The 14,960-nt window shown below is 49.5% G+C and overlaps 1 protein-coding gene across 2 annotated transcripts in view; it reads right to left on the minus strand.

Annotated features, from left to right (window-relative positions):
- The window catches only part of FRMD4A (FERM domain containing 4A), a 209,949-nt gene that overhangs the window by 130,195 nt on the left and 64,794 nt on the right, over positions 1–14,960 (minus strand). Inside the window, exon 1 of one of the 2 annotated variants that reach the window (XM_041483776.1) lies at positions 13,302–13,412. The exons of the other annotated variant lie outside the window; for it this stretch is intronic. The gene's annotated coding sequence lies outside the window, so the exon portion shown is untranslated. Of the gene's footprint in view, positions 1–13,301; positions 13,413–14,960 lie in introns of those variants that run through there. 2 annotated transcript variants of the gene reach the window in all.

Here is a 14,960-nt window from a genome sequence, read left to right on the forward strand (position 1 = left end):
GGGTAAAAGATGCTGCCTCTGACACTGTGCAAATTGGCTGCTCTGCACTATCTGCTGCTCTGCCGTGCGTGGGGCTGCTGCTGGCTCCTGCAAAACCAGGCAGGGAATGCTTTCTGCTTCCCTGTGCAAGCAGAGAAGGGAAATCAACACCAAAGCCCTGTGGATGGGAGCAGGAGGTCACCAAAATGAGGTGAGAGTACCAGAGTTTGGATGGAGGCCACAGGACTGAATTGAGCTTCTCCTTTCCCAAGGCTCTTACCCAGAGAAGGAGGGGAGAACTGAGCTAAGAGGAACTTGAACTAAGAGGCACCAAGGCATAGCTTTTCCTTCACCTTGAAAAAGCAAAATCCCAGCAAAGGGACAAGAAACAATGGCTGAGCAGACTTCCTGACAGAAGTGGAACTCGATGTGGCAGGGAAACAGGGGAGTTCAGTCCTGATCAAGTCCTGGTTTTCACAGTGAGCTCAGTGAGATTTCCTGTACCAACACAGTCCCCCACTTTCCTTCTGGAGGTCAAGACCCCTCTTCCCTAACTCCAGAAATTAAAAAGCCAAGTTCAGGCTAACAGTTGAGATGCCCTTGATGCTCAAAGGCAGAGAGAACACTCAAACATTTCAGTGAGACAGCTCCTAGTTGAATTCCATGGCTATCCCTGCTCACTCAGTGGCAGCTGTGCCAGGATGCTGCATCCACACCAACCCCTCAGATTTCCAAAGCTTCTCAAGACATGTGAAGAGGTGGGACTGTGTTACTCACTCCTGAGTGCTAACAGTTCACCCATATGGCAGGGAGCTGCATGCATTGGGTGTGAATATGGGCCATGAGCATCTCATGGACCAGACTTAACACAAGCTCAGATGGAAACTTTGCGCCAAAATGCAGAACACATTTTTTCCCCACCCAAAACAGCTCGGTAACTCACATTTTTTTTCTGAAAATCTGCCACTTCTTTTAGTGCCTGCACATACAGAATGACCCACCCCAAGCTTGAAGTACTACTGAGCATGAGTGCTTTTGAAAAGCTCTGTCATTTACTTATGTGAGTGTGTAAAGATAATATATCTTCAATACCTAAACACAGATACTGCTTTTAAGGCACGTGAAGACCTGAAGCAATGTGTTTGTGTGGCTGAGGAGCTGGAGCAGTCTGCAGGAGGGCTGACTGTACACAGGGCATGCATTCTTTCTCTGCTCCTTGGCTTCTGCACCTCGAGGACAGAAAAACTGATCCTGACCTTTGCAAAACATTTTGAGGTCCATCAGTGACAGCAAGTTCTGACATATATGTTTGTTTAATACAGAGATGCTACAGAAAGGAAATCTGTCTTGTGGTTACTCATGGGATCTTCTGAATTGCAGCTGTTTTTCTCAAGGAAAGGACGTTTTAGTTACCTTTATCACAAGACTTTAAATCTCGTTTGGAGGTTTCTACCCAAATATTTACACAACAGGCTTCCTAGGGAAGGCAGGCTGGCGGTTATTTTGCTTTGTGCCATGAAGTGCTCTGATGATTGCCCTCCTCTCTATTCATCTTCACTGTAACTCAAACATTGTCTCAGAGAATCCCATAAACTGTCTGTGACACAGCCCCAAAACCTTCACAACGCTCAGCTAATCCCTGTGCGCCCAACACTTTGTCACTAAATTATCACAACTGCCCACAGAGCTGCTCCATCCAACACAAACAGCCAAGGCGATGGGAGGAAACAGCTCCAAAGAGAACCTTTCCCTTTCAAAATGAAAAAACCCTCCTGGTGAAAGCACTGTCACACTAAATAACTCAAAGGCACCAAATGCAAATGCTATTTACAATGTCAGTTCTATAAATATCTGTGGCACGTTTCATTAGCCGGTGACTGCAGGAATAAAGAAGAATACAGCGTTTTCTTCCTTGGATCACATCAGAAATTATAATTGGAGGCAGAATCTTTCCTAAACGCTCGCTGCCTGTACGGGAGGCAATTACTGTGCTGAATCCACAAAAATCTGTGTCACTCTGTCCACTGTTTGGACAGAGCTGCTGAAAGGAGATAGGGAGAGATGACAGCCCACTGATTACAGTAAACTCTCAGATTAAACATCCTGCTCCCACTTGACCACTTCTTACCGCCTTCTCATCCTGGCAACTCCTAAGCTTGTTGAGAGAGAGGAAAAGCAGTGTGTTTTTGACATCTGCACAGCTCTGTGCATGTGGCAGCACTTCACTTTGCTGAACTGGGGCCAGTCTGGCAAGCAGCTGCCTGCAGCACTGACCAGCACTGCCTCTTCATGCGCCTGCGTCCATCTGCTGTCTCCTGTCCTACACTCACACTTCAAGACCCTGGAGGAATGGACTATCTTTATTTTTATGCCAGGTGTTTGCAAAGCATCCTCCCCATTGCTGGTCTGCATCTGCACCTAATAGATATTACTGATGGGGGCTGGGATGAGAATGGATATGAGTGTGCAAAGAGCTGAGCCACAGGGCTGACCCTTGATGGGGACCTGGGAGGGGGGACATGAGAGGAGGAGGAGCACTGGCTGGGCTCTGCCCTTGGGGTTTGCCTGTGTTTGCAGTCATAGAATCACAGAGTCATTAAGGTTGGAAAGACTTCCAAGAACACCAAGACCAGCCTTCAACCAAACACCATCATGCCCACTAAACCATATTGTGAAGTGACACACCTACTCCTTTTTCAAACTCTTCTGGTGATGGTGACTCCACTTCCCTGGAAAACCTGTTCCAATGCTTAAATCTGGTCCTTTAGGTGTGACTCAATGGGAAAAATACCTATGAAGAGGAGGAAGACACGTGTTGGTGCAAATCTGGTTGATCTGTCCCAGCCATGGGACTTGCCCACTGCCCTGCACTGGTGAGCACATCACCATGGTCTGCAGCACTGCTCATGCCATCCCCTTGGTCCAAGCCCAAGGCCCTCACACATACTCACTTCCCTGCTCTTCCTTTTCACTGAAATGGGCAATATCTGAGGCACCTGTGCTTCAGTGGCTTGAAGCTCTGAGGATGTGAGACAGGAGAAACTGTTATTTCTCAATACAGTCCTCATTTCCACTATTTATTTCCACAAGTCTTTCCTAGGTAAATGGTGAACAGTTTGTGTTACTGTTTTTTTCAAGAGGCAGAAAAATTATTTTATTTTGGCCCATTACTCCTGGCTTGTGAACAGAGGTCCATGTAGCCTGTCCTGTCTGCCAAGGTCAGCAACACAGTCAGAACATGAGCTGAGCTTTCTGAAATAAGCAATATAGAATCACAGAATGGTTTGGGATGGAAGGGAACTTAAAAACCATCTAGATCTAACCCTTGTGCCACAGGCAGGAATGCCACCCCCTAGATCATGTTGCTCAGAGCCCCATCAAACCAGGCCTTGAACACTTCCAGGAATTGGGTATGAAGAAGTAGGAACCCATTAGACAACATTTTTTCATTCAAATTTGTTCATGCTATTATTTCTTATGGGAAAGGCTATTTGGTACTCTGGAGCAGGAGAGGTTAGCTGTAAGCCAGTTGTATTTTCCCCTGGGAAGGGTATCCCAGCTCTATTCTCAGGCATTTGTCACCTTCTAGCAGTACTTTGGTAAGAAAACCACGATGTTGCATATTCAATTACACTGGAACAACCTTTTAAGTATTCCATTTCAAGGGAACTTGGTGGCAAATGTAGCTTTGAAGCTGAGAAGGACCACAGAAATATGCTGTAGGAATGGACAATGGTGCTATGAAGAGAAGCAGCCAATGGCTGATGCACAACCAGACTTCACCTTCTAAAGCAGTGTGGGTTTCCCAGCTATGGAAGTGCTTTGAGTCTCTGAAATACATGCACAGTCCATAGCTGGATTGAGCGGCCAGAAAACAGCAGCTGACAATGATGCAGCACCTCTCACAGGTTTGATAGCACCAGAGGAATGTGTCACATGCGAGGCCTTTGGCTTTCCCTGCGAGCTTCTTTATCCCACTCCTTGAAAAATTAATGTCCTTTCCAATGGATTAGTGAACGGCTTCAGGAATTAGAAAGCAAGAGCCCTCCTGGAGAAGGGAGGTGGGACAGTGTCAGCCGTGGTGTCACCCTGTTGGAAGCACCACTGGGACGGATGGCGCGACCCTGCCATTGTGTGGATGCCGACACGGAGCAATGGGACAAAAATTAAGGCAACCTGCAGGCTGAGTGACCTGGTGACTTCCCTGTTTTGTCTTAGGAGCTGACAAAAGAATTCCTGGCCTGCCCAGGGGCTCCTCGCTTCCTCCATGCAGTGCTTTCCAGCCTTGCTCGGGCTCGGCATCACCCAGGGACATCTGCACAGGTTATTTTTCATGCTTCCCCTAAACAGCACTCAGCAAAAATGCTCTGATTCAGCAAAGCCCATAGCTGTGTCCATAAATCCCCTTTATTTCAGTGTGACATAAGCAAGTGTTTAAGTGGCTTACTGTATCAGGGCTGAAATGAAAAACCGTCTCCTACGGTCCTTAAGTCCATTTACAACATCAAGCAATAACTCTCAGGCGAACTTTAAAGCCGGGAATGCCGCGTCTTAACCTCGAAACACTTGGTGCTTGAGCCGTGTAGTCAGAATGAAATCTAATTCCACCACCACGTTTTAAACCGAGCAGGGCATTACCCACAGATGCTGAATTACTGCTCTGAGCGCGGCCGGCCCCACGGCCTGATTTCAGTGATATCCTGAGATAAGAGAGCCCTTTCCTGGACAGACCGGCTTCCTCGCTAGAATGGAGGCTGTGCTGGCTTAGGTCACGTATTGTTTTCTTTCTTGAAAATAATACAGATCTAAATCTGTCCAAATACAAAGGGAAGCAGAAATTCTTGCACCCTCCCTGCCCTCTGATGTTGAGGCAGGAGGAGAGGGCATTCCCAACACAGACTTTTTACTATGTTTGACTCCCTGTAACTCTTTCCCTTCCCTTTCTTGGCAAGGAAATAAACCATTTGCCCCTATAAAAATATACCAGCTTCCAAGAATTATCCCCCTAATAATAATAAAGAATTATGAACAATTAAGTAATTATTATTATTTACAAGGTAGGAGTGGAGAGTGTAGGAGTTTTGATATGCCTGATCAGAGCATCCTCTGAGCTCTGGACCTGAGGCTGACCACAGGGAAATTACAGTCTTCAGTATTATTTATTATTTTTAGTCTAGAGTATTTACTGCTCACAGATGTCCTAAACCTCACAGATTTGAAACACCTTCTGCACACAGCAGAAGTGTGTTTTGATAAACCTTGACTCAGCTGGTCAGTTGTGCAGGTTGTTCAACACGGTCACCTGCTTTGGGGACAGCATTTCTAGGTCAAGAACATGCCAGAGCTGTTAAAACTTTGCCTCAAATTGGAATCTTGTAGCTGTCTCCTCCACTTTTACTTGGGAAGCCCACGTTTCTCCTACAGCCTTTCTGCACGTGCAGCAAGCTGGCTGCACCCAGCAATGGGTAAGGAAATAAATAATAAATAAATAATAGTGCAAAAGAGCAGCCCACTGCTCCTCCTCCCACCAGCTTGGGGCTCTTCCCTGCTGGCAGCAGTCAGTCAGATGAGTTTTGAATGAGTCAGGGGATGGGTCTTCCATCCTCTCCCAGCAGACTTCCCTGCACAGCCTCACCACCCTGGAAGATCAGCTCCTGCCTGGAGCCAACACCAAGCCCTGGTGAGAGAGGAAGAGCTGCAGTCCTGCTCAGAATTCCAACACTTCTTACAGAGCAGATCATGAGCTGTTCACATTTAGGGCATCTTTAGGTCTGGTGAAACCACTGGATCCAAATGAAACCACTCAGCCAAAGGGCTGCATCCTATGGGAAGTGGAAGGGGAATGGCAAGGGCAGCCCACAGCCTCATCCCACCTTAAAGGCCTTGGGACTGCTCATCCAGACTATGCTATTCCTCTGCATGCCAAAGGAATGCCCAAAGACTGAAAAACTGCCACTATCACAAGAAAAAAACCATTGCAAAAATAGTCCCCCTTATACCTCTGTTAATAAGACAACAGGTAGACAGACTTTCTTGCTGCCAACTTCCCAGTTAACACCCAAAATAACTTGCCCTGTACATAAACTTCTCCTGATCCAACTCAGCTCAGCCAAACTCTGTGAACATCTTTATTTGGTGATCTTTTCTTTTTGTATTTCCCCCAGGGTGAACTTATTTTCTGGATAATAATCCCTCTAAGGCAAGTTCTGCAGTTTCATCCCATGTTTGCACATTGCATGTGAGAGCTGTGATCCATCATTTGAGTTGCCAGTCCCTAATGCAGCCCAAAGAAATAAATATCAACAGCAGAGCTAAAATGGCAGGCCCAGAGGGAAAGAGGATAAAGGATCTCTGGTGTCTTTGCACAAGGACAAGCAGAGTGCTCCTGGGATAGGTGCTTCATCAACTTTTGAGCATAGCTGTGCTTCAAGAAAACCAAGATATGCCTTGGAAGGGTGAGGATTCCCCTGGAAGAGCTCTGTATTCACTCTTTTTGCACAAAGGACACAAAGGGAAAATGATGTAAATTATCTATGAGGGAAATCCTTTACCAATGAGGAGCTTGAAGCCTTTATAAGTCACATCAACTTCTTTGTGGGAACTCCTGGTCACCTTATGGTTCATTCCCTACCATATTCTGCAGCAAGCACTGTGAGTCATCATAGGATAACGACCATGTGGCAATAAAGTACATGGCAATATGTTATTATTATTATTATTATTATTATTTTTCCCAAAGGTATTATCATGTCTGTTAATCTCTCCTACACTCGGTGTGTTAAATTCCTTGTAAACACACATAAAATTTTAAATTTTTTGTACAGTTTCACACTTGAAACGTGGCATACTTTCAGCAAAATGTTCCAGATATCACTTGTTTGTGCATGCAGACAGGGTGTAATTACATGAGAGCATCCAAGTCTTCTGGGAACACATTCACAGGAGGTTTCGTTCAGTTATAGAAGAAAACAGGACAATTTATTTGCTATTGAAACTAATGTGATTTGCCAGAGGGAAAAAAAATCAATGTGGGTTCATAGGAAGATGACCAAAGTGACCCAAGGCAGTGGAAGTGATAGTATGTGTGAAATATTTTTAAAGGACAAATTAAGATTTATGGCTTGAAGTGTCCTTTTAGTGCTCATTGGGTGTTTTGTACTGACTGTATCACTCAGCCTTGGGAGGTGTGAGTGGTGCTGGCCTGATCAATGGAGCCAAGGCACTGGGCACTGCATCACTCAGGTGCTGTAACAGAGAGGTCAATGGAGAGCACTGAGCAGTGTTATATATAGCACATAATAGCAAACACGCTTACAAAAGTCATTCCAGATGTGAAAGGAAAAAAAAAAAAAAGCAAAATGTTAATCTGTGTACAGAACTGTTGGTTTTGTTGGTTCTTTCCCCCTTCTTGTTTTGAATAACACTCCAAGAACTGATATGCTTCCAGTGGGAAAATATGTCACCGGGCTGCTTCCAGCCACTGCTAATCAGCAGGTCTGACACACTCTTGATGTGGAGAGCCAGGGCTGTGGCTGTGCCCAGGCTGGGCAGCTGCATGCAGTTCTGCCTGAGCAGCAGCAGCAGCTGGCAGGGTCAGTGCAGGGTGGGACCATCCCCCAGAGCGGGGTTTCACGGGCAGGACAGGGTGAGATGCGGAGCACATTCAGATGACAAGCAGCTGACTCATCCTCAGAGATGCAGGTGTTTTCAGAAAACAGTCCTGCTTGCAGAAGTCTGGTTTGATGATTTCTGCTCCCACTCTGCTCCCCAGTGCACCCATTGCTGAGTGGGGCAGGGCTGCAGGGCTGGGACAACTCCCAGGGCTCTGCTGCACACCCTGGATCAGGGGTACAAAGGGGTCCAACCTGCTTTCTCCAGCCCTGACAGCTCCTGATGCTGAACACTTGTGTTTCTGGTGAGGACTAGAGCTCAGACTAGCCCTACTCAGGGCTCAAGCAGGGAAAACTACTTTCAGGACACAGGTTGTGCTTTTATACCCCCATTCACAGCCTGACTAATGCCAGAATATTGCACCCCTGTATTGAGAATTCTTCTGCTATTGGTGCAGCAAGACCAGGTCATCTCTGCATCAGGGCATCTCACGACATACTAAATATGGACAATCTGTAACCTCTGCATAGGAGAGACCTGAAATGAACACTTCAGCACAAACCTATTTTTTACTATATGCCTCTGCTTTTTAAGAGCCAGGGAAGAATGCTCCTTTCTGGAACTAAACTCAGCAGCTCTTCAGTACTGTGAAGAATCAATGCAGAAGAGTCAAGGATGGGAAGAGAAGAGGGAACAGCCTGATGCAATGTCTGCAAACTCAGCAGCTGGATCTGATACCCCTAAGCCCTATGCTCCCAGGATTCAATAGACTCAATATCCATTTTGGAGCCGCCTTCTGCCATGTACACCATCAGCTGTGCCTGTCAGAGGGGACTGAGACAGTGAGGACACAGCCCAGCACTGCTGGATTTGCAGATTTCCCTCAGAACTGCCATTAGCACTCCAGAAGGCACATTCCATGGTGCAACAGAGGCAAAGCAGACTCAGTGCTTCCGGGCAGCACTCCCTGGTCTTGGTGAGGAGCAAGTCTCTTCTCCCAGTTCCCACCACCTCCTGCAGCACAAGCCCAGGTGACACCTCCATTGACTGCACAACCACCCCAGCAGGGATGCAAAGCATCCCAGGGAGCCCAGGCCACTTCAGATAGAGCTTCATTCTCTTTTGGATTTTGCAGTCCAGAATTGCAGAAGACAGTGGAAGTCACCTTCCAGATTTATTTTCCAGCACACTTCCACTCTGGGGGAGGATGTGTGTGTGCACAAAGGAAGAACTGTGCTTGATTACACATCCCCTAAATCATCCCTGTCCCCTTGCGTGCCCCATTTCACCAGGAAATGAGTGTGTGAGCACACACGTGGCAGCCACGTGTTGGGATGATGAGTGTCTTCACAAAACCCTGGCTGGGGGTAGCCAGCACAGACATTCCCTATGCACAGCAAGGACAAAACCATGTTTAAATGTGGAAAAAGCTCAATCCACACTCCCCTCTCTAGGACAGGTGCCACGTTTTAGCTTCAGATTTTGTGCTGCCTTTCCAAGCTGCTCACTTGATGCAGCAGCTTTCCATCCCCTGCTTGTCCTGCATAAAGCCAGGGTCAGCCCATGGCTGCTCCACTATCTGCAAGCACTTCCCTGCATGAACCATTTCAGCTGGGAAGGATGGGATGCCAGCAGTGCTTACAGTGTGTGTGGTACAGCTGCAGCCACGTTCAATCCCACACGACCAGGAAACCCAAACAAGGGTGGGTTTATTTTGATTGGGAGATCTGGAGACTTCTAAGAAGAAAAATAAATAAATAATCCAAACACTAGAGCCTGAGCCTAGTGGGTTGGCAGGCCCAACAGCCGTTGTCAAAATGTTAGGCATTATGTGTGGAAGTGTACATACAAAAGGATTTCTCTAGCCAAAATGGGAATATCAACCTCTTTTTGGTTTGCAGCTTTCCAGGATATTTTCATTGGACCTTTTTACAGTGAATTTAAGTAACAAAAAGTCAACTTGCCTACCTCTTTTTTTGCCTCAATGACTTTTCCCAAAGATTACTACACTAAATCACACCTCATGCCACCAGGGCAGGCAGAGGGTGAAAAGATCATTTAGCTAACCCCTAGTGATCTTTTCTTGAGTGTGGAGACACAGCAACTGTTCCACACCACGTGAAAATGTCACAGAGAAGCTCAGGACGAAAGCAGAAGTATTGTCTATCTGTTAGGAAAGGAGCAAAGTGGGCTGTAAAGAAGAACATTGTTGGTGGCCCTGGAAATCAGATGGTCCCAGCTCCTCTGGCCTCCTCTGCACTTTAAGGCTTGGCAAGGGCTGAAGTCCTTCCTCACCCAGAGAGGCACCCAGAGCATCTGGCACCAGACTTGGGGCCTCAGAGGAGTATCACACAGCCATGAAGCAGAGGTACACTGGGAAGGGGAGATACATCAGGGTCTTCTACTTTTTTTGGCAGGCAGCCTACTAGAGTAAACCTTCAGGCTGACATCGACTCGTGAGTAGGTGGAGGGCAAAGGTGACTTGGAGCAGAGGAGACAAGATCAAAACTTGTGTGCTTGCAATTCATCAACATGAAAGTGCTCCCAGAAGCTCAGAACTGATCAAATATCTGTCTGGGGTCCCTTCCCAGTCTCAGATCAGAGAGAAAAGCAATCAAAGTCATTTTTGGTCCTTGACAAGGTTCATTCCCAGAAAAGAAGACAGGGGCTCCAGCTCCAGCTCACTGTGTAGCCTCACCAAACTGTGGCTTTCTAGGACATGGCACATACTAAGATTTACAGCAGGGCTAGGGATTAAGTTTTTGTAAGTCTGGGAGCAGAAGAAATATCAATGGTTGTTGTCAGCTGCAGTGGTCCCTGAGGCCATGCTGGGCAAGGCTTAGGGAACCTGAGAGAGGCTGGGACAACCTGGGATTTGGAGCTGGAGGAGGCTTGTAAGCAATTCCATCACAGCTTAACCTTGTCAGACCTTGCTGCCTGCTGGGCTGCTGTGCACTGGGGCTGCAGGGCAGCTCTCTCCTCCAGCTGCTGGAAGAGCAAGGATGACTGGAGATTGGCATTGCTGAGTGACCTTGGGAGCCAGCTGTGCACCCCATCCTGTGATGAAGCATGGGGATCCAGGGAACTACAGATAACTGCTCTTATGGCTGACCCCATACATCCCCCCAGCTTCCCAAGAGATGGCCATTTGTAGGATGGCTCCCACCTAGATAGAGATTCTGGGTGCAGCTCAGAGAATCAGAAACCTTGATTTCCTCAAACACAGAGAGTTTTGAGTAAAAGACACCCAAGTTTCCTGAGAGCTGAGCCTAAGTGTGGCCTGTGCATCACAGCAGTCATTGCTTGTCCCAGCAACCCAGCTCACAAGAAGTGGGTCATACAGAGCCCTTCTGCATCTTCAGAGGACACCACTAAGCCCTGACCCCAAATTTGGTTAATGCTGGATCAACACACTCCTTAATACCTTCCCCACGTGTCATCCCCCTTGCAATGCATGACCCTTCCTTCACAGTGCTAACAGACTGCAGCTTGAGACTTCAGTGACTCCCCAGCCCCTTTCCAATTCTCCCTAATAAAGCATTTTCTCCTTCATCCACACCTGCAGTTTCACTTTGGCTTTGCTGTTAAGCTGTACTCAAAACTGATTCAAGCCTTCTGCGATTACTCACACAGTAACAGTATCAACAAAGGGGATATGTACCACTGTAATTACCTGTGATGTGTGGGACTAGATTCCATGGCTTGGGAAGTCTCCCCCAGGCTTATGTCCCTCTTAACAACAACCAGTGCACTAGCTGAAGCTCTTGACCTGGCTAGTTTGACAGGATCTCCCTGCACCAAGTGATGCTGCATTGCTGTAGGGCCCTGAGCAACCCAATGCTGTGACCACAGGTATCATCAAATATCAAGGTGCATTTTTAATGCAAACCAGTTCAGACATGCAACAACAAGACCACCAGAAATAGTCTACAAGGAGACAAGAGTAGCTTGCCCACAAGGGTTGTGAGTGGCTCACTGGTGCATCTATGTTCAACATGAGAGATCCCATATTTTTAGCCTGGGCATTTAGAACAAAAATTAACCAAATAACAAAATGCTTATTTTTCACGTGCATAAATCCACATACTATGCTCCACTGGTGCACTTCTCCCTTCTGTGGAAACTGATCACACATCATGATGGATGAGCAATGCCAACTCCTTCAGCCTGTTTGGTCCTCTGAGGGACACAGCTGACCTTAGCAGCAGCACAAGGTGGTTCTGAGCTGAAGACCCTTCAAAATATCCCCTCATGTACCAAGAAGCAATAAATCCTTGCCTCCTCACGCTTCTGCCACAGCCCCTTGCTCAGCAGCACAGCTGGGCTGCAGAAACCACCCCGTGAGCAGCTCACCTCCTGCAGAGCGTGGCACATACCTGCCTGGCACCGATGCTTAAAACCACCTTCCAAATATTAATATTTGGAAGAGGCTGCCTGTAACTTGTGCCAGGAGGGTCGAGCATCTCTGAGCCACCAAGCCGAGCCCGGCCAGGGTCAGCACCGCGGTCCGAGTGAGTGTGCAGGCAGCAGCCCTCCGGCGGGGCCTCTGCCATCACCCCGGGGAGAAAGGGACCAGCCTGAGGGGGTTAGCACCCTGGGAATTCTCCGGTGCCTGGCAGGCAGTTCTAGGCAGGGAAGATGGCACAGACACCCACGCCCGTGACAGACCCCTCCATGCACGGGGGGGATGCGCATCAGCCCCCGGGCACCAGTCTGGAGGGAAGCGGGTCCGAGACTCCCCGATATCCAGCTGGAGCTGGGCAGAGCCAGGATCCGACCCTTCCCGATAGCGAGAGCAGCCCGGTTCAGCCGAGCCCATGAAGTACCGGCACAGGCACCACACCCCCTTCGCCGCTGGAAAGGGCGAGCGGTGCCGGCGTTTTTGTTCAGGACAACGCTTCAAAATCCCAAACCAAACCAACAAGCCGGGAGTTCAGCTTTCCCTGCGACCTGACTCGCCTGCGAGAGATTTGCTAGATAGCTCCGCATCTGTGCGTGCTGTATTGCTAAACCGCTGCCAGGGCTATTATTAGAAACAATTGTCTCTCCTGGAAATTTTATGGAGAGGTTTGAAACAACTTTTCTGCTGCCCTCGCCAGCAGCCAGCGGGTAACAATGCGGCCAAGAACCCTCCTTACGCGGAGCCAGCCTGCAGGGCGTGCAGATGCACTCCCATACGGGCACAGTTTGGAAGCAGAGCTACACACATTTGTCTTTTCTAGCCCTGAATCTGGAGCAACTTTTCTATTCCCGACTCAGGAAAAGGTGCACATGGGAAAGGAAAAGCAAGCCGGAGGCTTTCCCCTTAGCGAAGCCCCCGGCTCTGCATTAAACTTGCTGCAGCCATTTGGGAAGGGAAGGAGCAGTCCATCTTGGCAGTCAGTGGGGACAGGCAGGCAGATTGCTTGGGAAGGGGGAAGGAATCACACCCGGCTCCTCTCCCCCACACACACCGTCTCCTTCCCCAGCCGCCGCGCTCGGCTCCGTTACTCGCCCACCGAATCCAAGGGGTTGGGGTTGGGGATGTTTATTTTTGAAAGGACAGGCAGAGCAGCTGCTGCCCACATTTCTCTCCGTTTGAGGTAAATGGAGGGAGGGGGCGTGGAGCAGCCCGCACACTGCGGCTGGGCTTTCCCCGGGGGGCCGGGGCTGCAAGGGGAGCCCCGGCCCGCCTCGCCTCGCCTCCCCATCGCAGACAAAGACCCCGTTACCTTCTCCGCTGCCTCGGCGGCCCCGGCGGCCCCTCAGCTCCGAGCCCGGGACGAGCGCATCCCCCCGCTCCGCGTCCAGGCCGCGGCTCTACCGCCCCGCATCCATCGCCGCCTCTCCGCCGCGGGCTGCGCGGGATGCGCGGCCCTTCCCTCCGCTCCCGACCGCTCCTACGGCCGTCCCATCCTCCCTGCCGGGATGCCGGAACCTTCCTTTCCTCCTTCTTCTTCCCTTTCCCCGCCTGCCGGCCCCCGGCGCCCGGCTCCTCCGCGGCCGCTGCCGCGCTGCGAGGCTGCGAGGCTGGAGCGGGGAGGGGGGAGGAGGAGGAGGAGGAGGGGGAGGAAAGAGGAGGAAGGAGGGAGGAGGGCAGCGAGCAGCAGTTGGCGCTGGGTCATGTGAAACAGATGAACCTGGCTCGGGCCTGCCAACATCTGGGCTCCCCCTGGCCTCTGGGAGGAGGATGAAGGATGGAAAGGGGAGGAAGGGTGCGGGGTGCCGGTACTCACCCCCTGGCCACACGTGCACACCTTGGGATGATAACGGAGAGAGGCGAGAGCAGCGGGGATGCTCCGAGCAGAGCCCCGGGCCCCGAGCACCCGTGGGGCTGGAGGCAGCAGCTCCTGCCAGGCTGAAGCCCTGGAAAAGAGGGCAGCCTCCCTTCTGATGATTTTCCCCCTGCTCCTGGCTGGGTGAAGGGTGCAGCTTGTGATGGTGTAAAAGAGAGGGGATGCTGGCCAGCAATAGAACATCTCTACACATTGCAGTAGAGTAACCCTCATGCAAGGGTGTCACTATTAAATAATTAGATCAGTCAAGAAAGACAGTGTGTGTGGGCCTCCAAAAAGTGCTGATTTATTGATTTAAACATGCACAGCATGAAGCACCCACTCCATGAAGCAACCACGCCTGTGGTTAAAGCTCTGGCTTGTTCCACTGCTTTGCTCCTCCATCATTATTTTCTCTCTGGGACTGGGGTTATTCTCACTGGGTAAAAATCAGAGGCAGCTGCTGTGCCATGCTCTGGAACAGACTGCTGGGAAGTGGTTTGCTTTGGGAGGGGAGGTGTGGAGGTGAGCACTTTTCTTCATTTGTTTTCAGCTGGCATCATGCCACCACGAGGATGCTCATGGTGAGGGTGGATCTGGAACTTTCACAGGATACAGAAAATTTCCCTCTTTGCCCCACAGGAAGATGACAAAGTCACTCTCCTGACATGGTGGTGGTGAAGGAGCAGAATGTCTCATTTTAACTGGGGATGTTGCTGGGTTTGGTTTGCTGTCAGACTCAAAGTCAGGACCATGAGTCTCTATGTACTCTCTGGACATAAAGGGGCCAGGGGGGTGCAGTGTCCTTCTGGATACAATAATCAAATGCTAGAGCATGAGCACAGTTCCCTCTCCTGTTTTAAGGGCACAGGCACAAACACAGAGCTGTGCATGCAGCCCAGGCAGGCTCACCCATCCAGCTCACTCCACCCAAGGGGATGGCTTTGATAAAGGAGATAAATATTGAGGCAGTTCTGACCTCTGGCTGCTGAGGGTTAGGACCAAGCAGCTGAGGTGGCCCAGCCCTGCTCTGGAGGTGATCCCAAGGTCAGGACAGAGGGGTAAGAAGCAGCAAAGGTATCCATTCATGCTCTGGGAAATGCAGGATGTCCATGG

This window comes from Pyrgilauda ruficollis, unplaced genomic scaffold (genome assembly GCF_017590135.1).
Source record: "Pyrgilauda ruficollis isolate IOZ18807 unplaced genomic scaffold, ASM1759013v1 scaffold61, whole genome shotgun sequence".
Classification (NCBI taxonomy): Eukaryota; Metazoa; Chordata; class Aves; order Passeriformes; family Passeridae; genus Pyrgilauda; species Pyrgilauda ruficollis.